Raw genomic sequence first — 14044 nt, forward strand, 5'->3', positions numbered from 1 at the left:
AGAGCAGTTCTAAGTTGTTCATTTCCACTGCTCAGAACCGAAATAATCACACAGAAACTGTATTAACTGTATTAATTAAATAACTGCTTGGCCTATTAGCTCTAGCTTCTTATTGGCTAACTCTTATATTAATTTAATCCACTTCTGTTAAGCTGTGTATTGTCACATGTCTGTGGCTTACCAGCTAAAGTTTCAGCATCTGTCTCTGGCAGGGCTACATGTTCTGACTCCACCCTTTTTTCTCCCAGCATTCAGTTTAGTTTCTCCTGCCTACCTCTATTCTTTTGCCCTATCAGGCCAAGACAGTTTTCTTTATTAATTAACCAATTGCATTCACAGTATACAAATGGTAATCCCACATCACCTCCTCTCTTCTGTTTAAATAAAAAAGGAAGGTTTTAACTTTAACATAGTAAAATTACACATAACAAGACAGGTATCAAGCAAGAATTACAGTTAAAATATTTATATCTACTTTATCTTTTATTATATCTAAGGAAAACTACAACCATAACTGTTTATTTTTAAACCCCACCAAAGACTCCAGAAGGATATAATATTACCTAAGTAAACAATAAGTTCATAGAATGCAACTTCCAAAACTCTAGAATTGTCAGACTTCTCGCTGCCTGGACAGTCATTTAAAGTTCTTTGGTACCATTGAGGCATCCAACTTTAGCCTATAGGTCCATAGTATCTGGCAGACTTTTCCATAAAGCAGAAAATTTGAAAGACAGTTTTGCCTCTATTGGCAGTTTGTCAGTTACTTTTTTGTGTGTCCTGGCAGACTCTTTCATGAAGCAGGAACCCCTAAGGATCATCTCACCTTTAGGCAAGTTTAGTAGTCATTTTTCTACAGGTCCTGAATGTTCAGTTCATCAAGCAGTCCCAAATGGCTAGCCAATTCCATAGGGAGCCTCTTCGATGCCCACCTTCCTCTTGAAGTAGTTGGTGCTGCCAGGAGCAGACATGTCTGTCATGAAAAGTTCTAACTTCTTAAAACATTTAAATGTCATATTCTGTAGTCTTTGAAAGGTTTGAAAAATACCTATCTGAAATACATCTCTGTACATCTAGAAAATCGAACATGACTACAAACTTGACTATTATAGATGATTATCTATTAACCCATATTTTTAATTATACATTTTTAAATGAGCTGCACAAACACAATACCTTAATCAAGAGCAGAAATATACATAACAAAACTGACCTTAATTTTTTATCAATAACTAAGATCCACACCAATACAAATCTCTATAGCATATCCCCCTTTAAATGTAACAGAACATTTATAGACAATATTTACGAATATGGGCGCAGTTCTCACATCAGAGCAGGACATCCACGCAGAGTCTGATGACCTTACACTTTGAACACCGTGCATCCACGGAGCAAGGAGCTAACTTAGCCACATCAACCTCTTTACTGTGCCTATATGAGTTTCAAAGAGAGAAGGTTCTGCAGCGACGAAGAAACCTTCAAATTACTTGGAAAAACCTCCCCAATTCAATCCGAGCAGAGTCTGCAGTTTGCCTCTTCTTCAGCAGTGGCTGCAGGTAAAACATGGGTAAAATAAGTGTCCTCAGGAAGGCACCACCTACCTAAAAAGTAAACAACCACACCAACGACATGTCTACAGGTATTTTTTCTAGAAACAAGTGACTACTCACAGATCAAAATAGGACCTTCAGAGAAAGCCAGGCATGGTGGCTCACCTATGATGCCAGCACTCAGGAGGTTGAGGCAGGACGATCAGGAGCTCAGGGCTAGCCTGTGCTACATAAGAAAGTCAAGATGATTTGTCTATGTTCTATCATGCATAATGTCAACCTTCCTCCCATTCTGATTATAAATCATAAATAGAAAATTATAACTCCATACTTTAAATCCAAGTTCCCAAGTTTGTTGGATTAATAATAAAATAATTATTAAATATTATAATCAACAGGTTTTAGAGAATGTCACAGGACATTGGAGAAACAAAGCTGGTGTGAAGGGAGGCTTTCTCCCTGGCTTGCTCACTTTCATGGTGCTGCGAGCTGCTGCTGATGGCTGGAGAAGAAAAGCCATCAGCCTTGTGAACTCTGTGAGCTACAGTAATAACTAGACTGGTTAAGATAGGCCATGGGTCCAACAGTGACATATTATGTTATGGGGGTAGTAAATAGCTTCTTTTCCTACTCTTTTCTTTTTCTCCCCTCCCCATTTTTTTTAATTGGATTCACGGCCAGTTTCACAGAAAGAAACTTTTACCTGCCACTCTAAGTTTGGCCAAGAACTCATGACTTCAGAGTTCTAAACCCCAGGGGTGATATCGCCACTGTTATGTTGCTAAATGGACAGACTATCAAACCACCTCTAGATACACAGATCACTGCAGCTCCCAGTCCTCAGACAAGTTTCTCTGCAGTTGATGAGTTAATGCACAGTGAGCGTCTGTGGAGTGCTCAGCCATACAGTTCCCAAGTTCAGGGAACATCAAGGAAAAGTGGGGAGGGAAAGACTTTAAGAAGCAATGGTGCAGGAGAACTAAGCGAAACAGTGTCTTCTAAACATAACAGGACTGATGCCCTCAAATTCTCAGCAGTTGCAGTTGCTTGTGGAAGGCCTGCCATTATCAACACCAGTCAGCATTCCAGTGTGGGAGGGAGAGGCTCACTAGGCCCCACCCCCACCTAAGATGATAATGACAGTTGATGGCTTCTGGGAGAGAAAAAACGTTCTATCTATGGGTAAGTTCACCATTTTCCGTGGATGACACCACAATAATGTGGATACGGGCAGCAGAAATCGGACTGGGTGCAGTCAGAAAAGAGAGAGAGAATGTGAAGTTAAGAGGGGATGAAGGGGCTAGATCCAAAAGGAGGTGGAGAAATGGGGGGAAACGCAATCAAAGCACAATATAAAATATTATGATAAAATAAACTTCAAAGCGGGGAAAAGAGAAATAAATGGTTTGTGTATGCACAGGCGAGCACATTCATGTAGAGGAAAGAGGTCAATACTAGGCAGGCATCTTCCCTGGTTGCTCACCATCCACCCCATTTTCAAAGACAGAGTAGGGTCTTCTTTCTCACTAACAAGGACCTGGGGGACAAGCCCAGACTAGCTAGACCAGTAGGCTCCAGTGATCCTGCTTCCACTTCAATAAATACTGGGTTTCAAGCGCATGTCACTATACCCAGCTTTTTACATGAATGCGAGCAATCCAAACTCAAACCACTCATTCTTGCATGGCAAACGTTTTCCTGACTACATCACCTCCCCAGTCAGTTTAAACAAGACATGATAGTGTACACCTGTAATCCCAGTACCTGAGGAGACTGAAGCAGGAGGATCAGGAGTCTAAGGCCATAGCCTGGGATACAGAGTAAGACCCTGTCTCAGAAAAACAATATTTTAAAGACAAGGAAGGGCTGGCAAGATAGTAGGTGAAGATGCTTGCCAGGTACCTAACTCCATCCATGAAAATCATGTAAAACTAAGGAACCAACTCCATAAAGTTGTATTCTGACCGCAAAATGCACTCAATGGAATATGTTCTCTTTCTTTGTGTGTAACATGTGCATGCACATGCATGCACAAACACACCAAAGAAAGACAGAGAAGAGGAAAATGTTTTCTTAAAAGAAACAGGAAGAAAAAGAAAAAGACTGCAGCACCTGTCACCAGCCCCTTTGTGCTCACTCCTTTCTGGTACTTCTGCATACACAGACGGGGTTGTTTCACGCAGGTTTTTATCAAGGTATCAATCACACCTGTTTTCATGAAGTTACCATGTACCCTGGAAATGACCAGAGAAAGCAGTGCAACTTACCTCCTAAGGTACAATCTTCTTAAAACATCAGTGTTACCAAACTCAGTATAAAGCAACATATTTGGGGCACCACATCCTATAATCCAGAACTTGGGAAGGACATTAAGTGTTCAAGGTCAGCTTCCGCCACATGACAATATACAGGCCAGCATGAGGTCCTAGCTTTAAAACACTAAATAAATCAACAAAAAAGGCCTACATCTTTCAAACACAACAAAACTCTGCATTATCCAATTTTATTCTAAACTGAGCCATAAACAAAAATGAACAATCCCCAAATGCCTTCCTTCTCAGCTATGCAGCTACAGCTGCTGCTGATCCCAAAGGTCAGCAGGCTGGAGAGATGGTTGGCTGGGCCCAGAGTTCAACTTTCAGCATTGACACCAGGTGGCTCACAACAACACGTGAGTACAGCTCCACCATCCCCTGACCTCAGAGGACACTCAGTACACAAACACATAATTTTTTTTAAAAAAAAAAGTACTTTCTGGCAGTCACTAGAGTAACTGAGGAATCCTCTTTGCCAAGCCCCATACCAACCACTTTACCACGCATCCTCATTTCAGTCCTCATAACCAACAGATGAACAAAGAACTACCCTCTATTTCCACTCCAGAGTGGAAACCAACTGTAATTGTCACCTGATCTCACAAAACCATCCACAGATAAATAGGGATGACAGGAATCAAGCCAGGACTGCCTGGAGCCCGTTCTTCACACAGTAGCATGCTCGAGAAAAAGCCTGCTGCCAGTTCAGACAGACCCTAGCCAGGCTCCAGGCACTGCCTCAGGAAGGCTGACATCTCTTCACTACAGCACGAAAACCGGGCATTCAGCTTGCCCCAGCTGAAGCTGAAAATGAGGTACACAAATAACTGGAAAGCAAGACCCTGCATCAGTAATCTAAATGTCCACAGATAAGTACAAGTGCCACAATTGTAAGTGATCAACTGCAACCAGAACCAAAACAGGAATCTGATGTCTCTACTGAGTCAATACAAATCCCATGTCGCAGTACAACCCACGCAGAATCCACACAGCAATATAAATCCTACCAAACCAAAGGCTATCATCATCACCTCCCAGTCTAAGAGAACTTGTCTGCACCTGATTCCCAAACCCCTGACAAAAATGTACTTTTGAAATAAGATTGCTTACATGGTTCTGAACTAGAACTTTTTATTTCTTTTTTTTCTTTTTCTTTTCTTTTTTTTTTGTTTTTTGTTATTGTTGTTGTTGTTTGTTGTTTTTCAAGACAAGGTTTCTCTGTCTAGCTTTGGAGCCTGTCCTGGAACTCGCTCTGTAGACCAGGCTGGCCTGGAACTCACAGAGATCTGCCTATCTCTGCCTCCCGAGTGCTGGGATTAAAGGTGTGCATCACCACCTCCAGCTGAACTTTTTATTTCAAATTATCAACTTTAAACAGGACTCAAAAAAGCTTGGTGACCCAGCTAAAATAAATACCAAAATGTGGTATGGTAGCACAGGCCTTTAATCTCAGCATCTATGAAGCATATACAACTGGATTTCTGTACATTCAAGGCCAGCCTAGTCAACAAATTCCAGGCTAGCAAGAGCTGTATATATAGCAAGACTGACTATAAAGCAAGAAAACAAAATAAAACCCAACAACAAAAAAATCCCAACGTTTGATCATATGACAGTTCTGTTACCGAATCTGAGGGTAAATATAAAGTGCTGTCAGAAATAATGGATCTAGATCTTTCAGAACAGGGGGAAGGGAGAAAATAGCAGATCCATCTCCTCAAAAGGAAGTCTGTTTTGAGGTAAGGACTCACCATACACTCCAGGAAAACCCTGAACTGAACTGAGCTGAACTCCTGCCTAAGCCTCCAAATTTGGGAACTGCAGGCATGAGGTGTCATGCCTAGCTCTTCCCTCTTCTAATTATCCAAATTAAAAGATTAAAACTTTTTTCTTCTTTTTATTTTTAATTTCTAAAACAAAGTCTCACTGGTTTTATAGAGCAGGCTGGCTTTGAACTGAAGTGATCCACATGCCTTTGCCTCCCTCACCGGAATTAAAGGTGTGCCACCACACCCAGCAGGTACACTACCAAGCCTCAAGGTCTGAATTCTATCCCCAGGACCCACGTGGAAGGAGAACTATTTGTCCCAAGTTGTCCTCTGACCTCCACACAGTGTGCAGCATGTGTTCCAACCCCAGTAACTACATATATATTAGACAAAGTATAGTTTTACAAAAGTCTGAGCTGGGCATGGTGATACATGCCTAAAATCCCAGCATTTAGGAGGCAGAAGAACCCAACACTTCAAGATCATCCTCAGCTATATAACAAGACTGGCTAGGCTGACATGAGACTTTGTCTCAAAACTTAAAAAATAAATTAAGTAACAGACTTGGAGCTGGCAAATGGCTGTATGATGCCTAGAATCCACACTGTAGGACAACATTGACAAGCTGTCCTCCGACCTCCAATCCCGCCTACACACTCACCAGGATCAACAAAAGAAACAGAATAAACACTTAGTATTTTAACTGACTTCACATTTCAACACAGAAGTAATAAACTGAATTGAGTGAGAAAATCTTAGGTAGTAGATCATTACCTTGATATAAATTTACAGAAGCTAAATGTTTTTCTCTCTGTAACCACAGGTTTTTGGTTTTTTTTTTTTTTCGGTTTTCTTTGAGTGGGGGGCAATAATCATCTGTTGAGTTCAATCCCAGCACGGCGAAAACATAAGAAGGCTAGCAAGATACCTCATGGGCAAATAGGCCACCAAGCCTAAACACCTGAATACAACAGCAGAAGCACCAGGGCGGAAGGAGACGACTGATTCCACTGACTCCACCAGCAATAACTGGGAGTGCACACATCGTAAGTGTAAAAAATAATAATGGTTCTAATTAAAAATCAAAATAAACTCGTTGGCTTAGCACTGGACCCATGTTAAATCGCTGCCACTGTTGAAGCAAACACACAGTGATAACAGAAGCACAGACCTCTGTAAACCTTCCCTCTTCACCTCTTCACAGTACTACTTTCTAGACCACCAAGGAAAAATGAAACCACTAACACCTTTAACCCAGAGCTAATGGAGCAAGTGTGGGGCCCTGGGGTCCATCCCAGCACCGCATAGATGGAGCATCTGGTGCCCTCCTGTAATTCTTGCACTTAGAAGGTGGAGGCAACTCAGACTCAAGATTATCCTCAACTACACATCCAGATGGAGGTCATCCTGGGACAGCAAGGAACTCTGACAAAAAAAAAAAAAAAATCAAACGTCTTTACTTAAAATATAGAGAAAGAGCCAGGCATGGTGTCCCATTATTTGGGAAACAGGCAAGAGAATCAGTTCAAAGTCAGTCTGGATCACATGAGACCCTGGGCATATGTGGGAGGAGGGCAAGTTTGAACACCTAGAGCACAATTTCACATAATTACTGGAGTCAGACCTGGTAGATGAATCTGCAACCCGAGTAGTTGGGAGGTGAGGCCTGGAGGGTCAGGAGTTCAAGGTCAAACTGCACCAGAGAACTACTGTGTCTCTAAACCACAGGCGAAAATAAGACATACTCTATTAAAATGCTGAAACGATCATCTCTGACTTCATCACCAAGTTCTCCCTTGGTTTTTAAATTCTGCCTCCTCTAGGAAACCCCGAAAGGCGAAGGCTACACAGTGGAGGAAGACTAGACACCACACCCCAACTGGCTGGTGCCCATTCCGCCACTCCTCCTCCTGTCAGGGCAGCTTTTTCCTCACCTGAGCACATGGGCTGCAGGGCAGGCCTGCGTTCACTGTGGGCTACAGTCTCTGAGCAGCACTCAACTCACTTTGTTCAACTCAGAACCATGCTGGAAAGCACATCTTTAAACTCTAAACTAAACGTTTTGAAAGGACATAACTTCAAATTAGTTGCCGTAAGAGTCAATTACCCTGGTGGGTTGGCATAAAAACCTCCGGAGATGGCTAAGAATGTTCTTCTGGTAGGTTAAACCCACTCACACTGAATACACAGATCTATACTGAATGCTATGTGTTAATGGCTCAAATCAAGCTCCAATGTTCATCAGAAAGTTATAACTACAGAAAGGCCAAACTCACAATTTTATTTAGGTATAATACTGAGGAAATCCTGAGTTAAAAGACCAGGAGAAAACTATTAGGTTCAGTAGAGGGTGGTAATGGCATTCAGGAGTAGAGGCAGAGCTGCTGCAAGCTCCTGGCCTCACTAGAGTGCGTGAATAGTGAGACCCTTTCCAAAAACAAACAAAACCAGGAGGTGGTGGCACACCCCTGTAATCCCAGCACTCACAGGCCACGTGCTGTCTGTGAGTTCAAGGCCAGCCTGGTCCACAGAGCAGCCAGGGGTACACAGAGAAACCCTGTCTCGAGAGACAAAATAAATAAATAAATAAATAAATAAATAAATAAATAAATAAATAAAAATTAAAAAAAAGGAAAAACTAGAAAAGAAATAGCCAGAAGGAACATCTAGAAAGCAAAGTCCTTTGCACTGTTAAGGAACCCACAACTAGACTTTGAGCAGCAACACTGCAGAAATGAAAAAAGTCTAAGGCCAGCCTCAGTTACACTCAGTTCAAAGAAAGTCTGGGCTACCTGAGATTCTGTCTCAACACACACCAATTTCAAAATCTTAAGCATCATACCTGGCAAACACACAACACAGCTTGAACATCCCTGATCAGAAAACCCACAATCTGAAATGCTGCGAAAACCCAAAAGTTCAACCAGACCCAAACGCAAACTCCACCCTGACCTCAGATAACAAGACACCGACCAGAAAAAGTATTAACACTAAATACAAAATCAGTTTAGGCTATGATACAAGGTGCGCATGAAACAAAACTGACCTTCAGATTCAGACTAGAATCCTAGCCAAGAGATCCCATGGTAAAATCTGAAGGAAAAACCCACAGCACCTCTGTGTCCCAGGCATCTCAGAGAAGAGCAGTCGGTATGCACACCTGGATGAAGTGGAGAAGGTAACAACTCTTAACTGAAGTCTAGTATTCCAGTTCAAAGGACAAACCTACCCACTTTCACTAAGAATGGACCAAGTCAGAAAGCAGACATCAGTGAACAGACAGAATGGACTCCATAAACAACCCATTCTCCACGATTCTCCAAGAAAGACAGGTCTTCCCCTCAGAGGCAGAGCACCTCACAAAGGCACAAGAGGGCCTATCCCTACAAAGCAAAAGAGGGAAAGGGGATTGCCACAGACATTAAATGCAGTGGACCCAGAGAAGAACATATCAGGACTGCAAAAGAGACTTCTTGGAGTGCGGGGCTGAAACAACACAGAAAAAGCCAAAGGGAAGGGACGGCACAAGCAAAACTACAGCACTAACAGACACAGCAGCTCCAGGATCTGAGGGCACGCGAGGGGCCAACCAGGGGCCAGCTGGGAGACAGGGCATGGAAAGTGGAACAGGTGAGAAAGAGTCCTAAATGTCCGGCTGAATGAAGCCCATGAACTCAGTCTAGCTGGCAAGAGGCAACCATTTTGGATTTTTTTTTGGGGGGGTGGGGGGAGGACTAAGTGATGAAAGCCAGTAGAAATGACACTGTCAGTAGTTACATTAGGTAAGAGAAATCTGTTCAGAAAACCAGTAACATCAATTAATGCAAAGATCAAACCTAAAACTCTCCCCACATTCATGGACTTGCTGGGAGACACGAGCCTCAGAGTCACATATACTGTCCCCAAAACACTGCCCCTGCTCCTCACTACTGCTCAAATTGTCACAAGGACTTGTCAAAGCAGCAGTCTAGTCCTGACAGACAGACGTGTGACACACAGCACCAATGCTGGTGAGAGAGGTAAAAAGAAAAACTTACGGGACAGAGACCTGAGCGAGTCTCCTAAGGACAGGGAGTGCGGACTCACACATGGTTAAGGCTTGAAGGCAGAAAAAAACACCCACTTGTAGAACAGACCACAAGTTCTGTCAGACATCAAAACTTAAAAACTTGAAAATGTTTCCAGTAAAACATAGATTTGAAGCCTAAGACCAGAAACTAAGATATAGGAAAGCCCACACCAAACAAGTGTTGACAATGCAAGCTAAGTCCTCATAAGTAAGCCTCGAGCACAACTTTGAGAATAAATATATTATGCTAAGTTTATTTCAGGAGTTTTGCCCACAAATTCAGGAAACAGACCTGCCAAGGGCTTTACATGCTATTATGCCCCTTAACAGTAACACACACAGACAAAAAAAAAAAAAAAAAAAACCTACCTCATGACAAAAGGCATGGCTTGACATTCAGGCAATGCTTGGCAAGTCAAACACTGCTCTCAACACTACACATACACCAACTGCACTGCCTCAACTATGATACAAGGGGAAAATCTTCACTAACATCACTAGTCTACCCTTGAGGAAGGAGAACCAAAGGGCCTTGCTCAGAACACTGCACTACATCACATGTAGGACCTTTTACAAATTTTCAGAAATGCACACTTCTGAAGACAGTTGGTCACACTCTTTTTTGCTTTCCATGCTTAATTTTCTGTTTCTATCACCAGTATTTGGAGAGGCTATCTTTACTATTAGGAAAAACAGCAAGTGACAGGGCACTCCATCTCGGCAGACAGCTGGAGGGCTCTGCATGCCGGAAGAGCTCCTGGACCATCCCTCCATCCACCACACCAGCTCCTGGACCATCCCTCCATCCACCACACCAGCTCCTGGACCATCCCTCCATCCACCACACCAGCACCTGGACCATCCCTCCAACCACCACACCAGCTCCTGGACCATCCATCCATCCACCACACCAGCACCTGACGGAGGTACCTCAGAGCTACAGTCCCTATTATAAACACAATAACTGTCAGGAAATCGGAAATTCAAGCTTGGCAAAGCCGCAGGGAAATGTGTCATCTAGAAAGAGAGAAAGAATAGGTGGAGCACTTCTTCAAGGACTACAAGAATTATCTTCTGAGCACTTCACCTCATCACCCATAGAGAAAGCCAACACTACAGACTGACCACAGGGGACCACTCTAAATTGACAAGCTGCACCTCACACCACCTGGAGGTGGCTCAGTGTCCCTTTCCTCTGGCTCTCAGGTAAAGGGAAATTACTGTGCTCTTATGACACCAGAGGCAGTAAGTAGTGAAACTCCTGTGCCTCGGCCCACTACAGTCTCTGCTGGCGGTCTGGTGGGCAAAGCGAATGGCTCCCGGCTACACAGGCACATGGGAAGGAAGAGCTGAGGACAAAATATAAACGCCTGCTGCTCACTGCCTTCACCTTCCAACTTTAGGTATGTACACTGTATATGCTATTTCTGAAAAGGAGGAAAATTTACTTGTACCAGAACAAAGACAGTCCTAACCAATGGCAGTGTTTCTGCCGTCACTGTCTCCCCTGAGCTCCAATTTCTGTTTGTTTTTCGATAAGTAACAAATCTTCCAAATTTTTCAACTCCATCGAAACGGCTCAGTGACTCTCCACACTATAGGAAGACTCATTTGTACACTCTGAGCACACTGAGTTCGACTTCACCACACGTGAACTAGCACACTCACACAACAGGCCAAAGGCTCCAAAGGTCCATCTGGCACACCCCTTTTCATCAGAAGCCCCATGTTTATAAAGCAGTGGTTAACCTTCCTGCTCACTGACTTGAATGCTTCTCAGTGCACAGGAAGGTATTTATTTCTTGTTTTCTTGGCAGACAGGTATTAAGATAACCAATCTTACAAAACCTTCATTAGATTGATTCCAAGCACCAAACAGGTCTTGGGCACATGTAAAAAGTTTAAGTGTTTAACGGTTCTTCAACAAAAGTCAAGACAAAATTTAATCTCAAGGCTGTATGTAGCTCAATGGTAGAGCACTTGCCTCGCTTGAGTGAGCTCTAGCTTCAATTCCCAATACTTTACAAGAAACACATCCAAATTGAGAAACTACTCAACTTAGCACCAGTGTCTCCTATGTAAACAACAAGTACAGGTTAGACATGTGCTTCAAACACAGGGCGAAGGTCCAGGAATTTTGAAGTAACTAACAAGTTAATTACGTGGCTTAACTTTTGAGACACTGTTTCCTTCCTTCCCCCACAGCTTGGTGTCTGTCCTAAACACTAGAGATCTGACTCTACTCACACTACAGCAAGGAGGGAAAGTGATTGGATTGTTTAAGGTTTGTGATTAGACTTCATGCCTTGCAGGCCACCAAAACTGAGACAGAAATATCTGAACGCAGCAGAAAAGCCTCGGCTTAGAAGCTAACTGCACACAGGGCCTGCCTACCTCCTTTTAGGCACGTTTTTTTGTCTTGCCACCCCTCCCCCATAGGTAAATGCCAACTGTTTCTAGAACTCTTAATGATAATTTGGGAAGCTTGCCATTAACTCCCATGACTCAATCCAACTGATACACAATGTTTCTTTGCAGACAAAGATGCCCTACTTCCCCAGACTATAAACTTATTAAGGTGATGAGAATGCGCAGTTCCAGGAAGTCAGGATTACTGAAGAACTCCAATAAGCATGGCTCTTGTTAACAAAAATGAACATGAATCACATAGGGAAACCCCAAACTCACTACCTTCAACGGGCCACCAAGATGCAAGTCATTTTAGCTAAGTTAAATCAGTAATGATAGGGCCTTGTACTATCCCAAGAGAGTTGGGGAGAGGAGGAAAAAGACGTTACATTGGTGGGGCATTTAGTCTCAAGATTCAAACTACAACTAACACATCATTTCACCCACCATATTTTATTAACATGTTTAGTCCAGCCTAAGGTTCCTATATGGAAAACAAGAAAGTCAACAGTAAACTTTCCTAATTAACTGTAAATGACAGAGGTAGGAAAATCCTTCACGCTGGATCCTGTGGAGTGCAAGGTTTTAAGAAAACTCCGGACTGAGGAAATATCATGTTTAGCGACGTTCCAACACTTCTGTGTGACCACCAAATTATTTTCAGTGTTTGGTAACCCAACAAAAAGAGCGTTTCTTAAAAGCCATTCAACTCAAACGTTACACGGAATAGACCATTTTCACAACTTAAATTTAATCCAAATTGAGAACTTCCAAAATTACCTAACACTCTTAATACATGCATAGCTCGCCTCGAGCTGCCTTTCAACATGGAATATTACACTTAAATAAAAGTCAGCCCCTGTTCCAAAAAAAAAAAAAAAAGACATCGGTTGCAAAGAGGAAGTCACCCAGCAAACACTCACAACCTGGCCTCTACACTGTCAGAAGATAAATGTGACTTGTGTGCCACCCCGAAACTTACCAGGAAGCTGACAATAAGTTTGCCAACTGTATACACTTCTGACCCAACTTTACCGAGGCTGTGGCCAGGGCCTCCTTCTAGAGAGGACGCAGACACAAGGTGCCCACACGCGCGTCCCGAGCGAGCGAGGCCGGGCCGCGCCCCTCCCCCGCCCGCGCCCCAACAGCCGCCCGCAGTCCCCGCCGCCACCCGGGGTCTCCGCGCGGCGCGGCCCGGAGGGGAGCGCGACCGGGTGACTGCAGCCCGCGCGCCCGAGCGCGGACGGGCGCCCATCCTGAACCCAGCCCGCTCCCCCGCTACGCAAGCCTCGGGCGGCTGCGGCCCCGCACCCAGCCTGCGCCCCCACGCCCGCTCGCCAGGGCCGAGCGCCTCCCGCAGCCGGCCACCCCGACCCGGGAGGGGGGGCAGCACGTGAGCGCGGCCGCCCCTCCCCCGCGCCCAGGCCAAGTTCGCAGCGCCCGCCGCCCCGGGCCCGCGCTCACCTGCTTGGAGACGCTGTCCCCTCCCGGACGCGCGGCGCTCCCCTCCTGGCCGCCGTCGGCACCCCGAGGCGCCCTGGGGTGCGGGCGCTGACAGCCGGGCGGCGGGTCGGGCGGGGGAGGGGCGCGGGGGCAGGGCGCAGCACCGAGGCAGGAGGGGAGCTGTTACTAAGGGAGAGAGCCAAGCGCGCGAGCGGCCAACGGCTCCGGCTCGGCACCGGGGAGCGCGGGGACCAGCCAGGCACAAATGAGCTCCGGGCCCGCGGCGGCGGCGGCGGCCGCGCAGCAAAACAAACCCGAGCGGCCTGCGCTGGGCGCGCGGGGAGGGCGGAGGGAGCGAGGAGGGGGAGGGGAGGGGGGGAGGGGAGGAGGACCCGCGGAGGGGGAGGGGAGACGAGCACCAGGAGGGGGAGGGGAGGAAGTGTGGAGAACCCCGGGAGGGGGCTGGGAGCCTGGAGGAGGCAGGGA

The 14044-nt window shown here is 45.0% G+C and overlaps 1 protein-coding gene across 6 annotated transcripts in view; it reads right to left on the reverse strand.

Annotated features, from left to right (window-relative positions):
* Positions 1-13735, reverse strand: part of Tbl1xr1 (TBL1X/Y related 1) — a 135410-nt gene extending 121675 nt beyond the window's left edge. Inside the window, exons 1-2 of one of the 6 annotated variants that reach the window (XM_087899638.1) lie at positions 13580-13714; positions 827-954 (exon numbers count right to left, since the gene is read on the reverse strand). The gene's annotated coding sequence lies outside the window, so the exon portion shown is untranslated. Of the gene's footprint in view, positions 1-826; positions 955-13097; positions 13212-13579 lie in introns of those variants that run through there. The other 5 variants (XM_085682286.2, XM_085682287.2, XM_087899639.1 and 2 more) reach the window with 5 other exon arrangements.
* Positions 13736-14044: the final 309 nt, after the last annotated feature.

The sequence above is a fragment of the Myodes glareolus genome, chromosome 20 (genome assembly GCF_982192425.1).
Source record: "Myodes glareolus chromosome 20, mMyoGla1.1, whole genome shotgun sequence".
NCBI classification, from domain to species: domain Eukaryota; kingdom Metazoa; phylum Chordata; class Mammalia; order Rodentia; family Cricetidae; genus Myodes; species Myodes glareolus.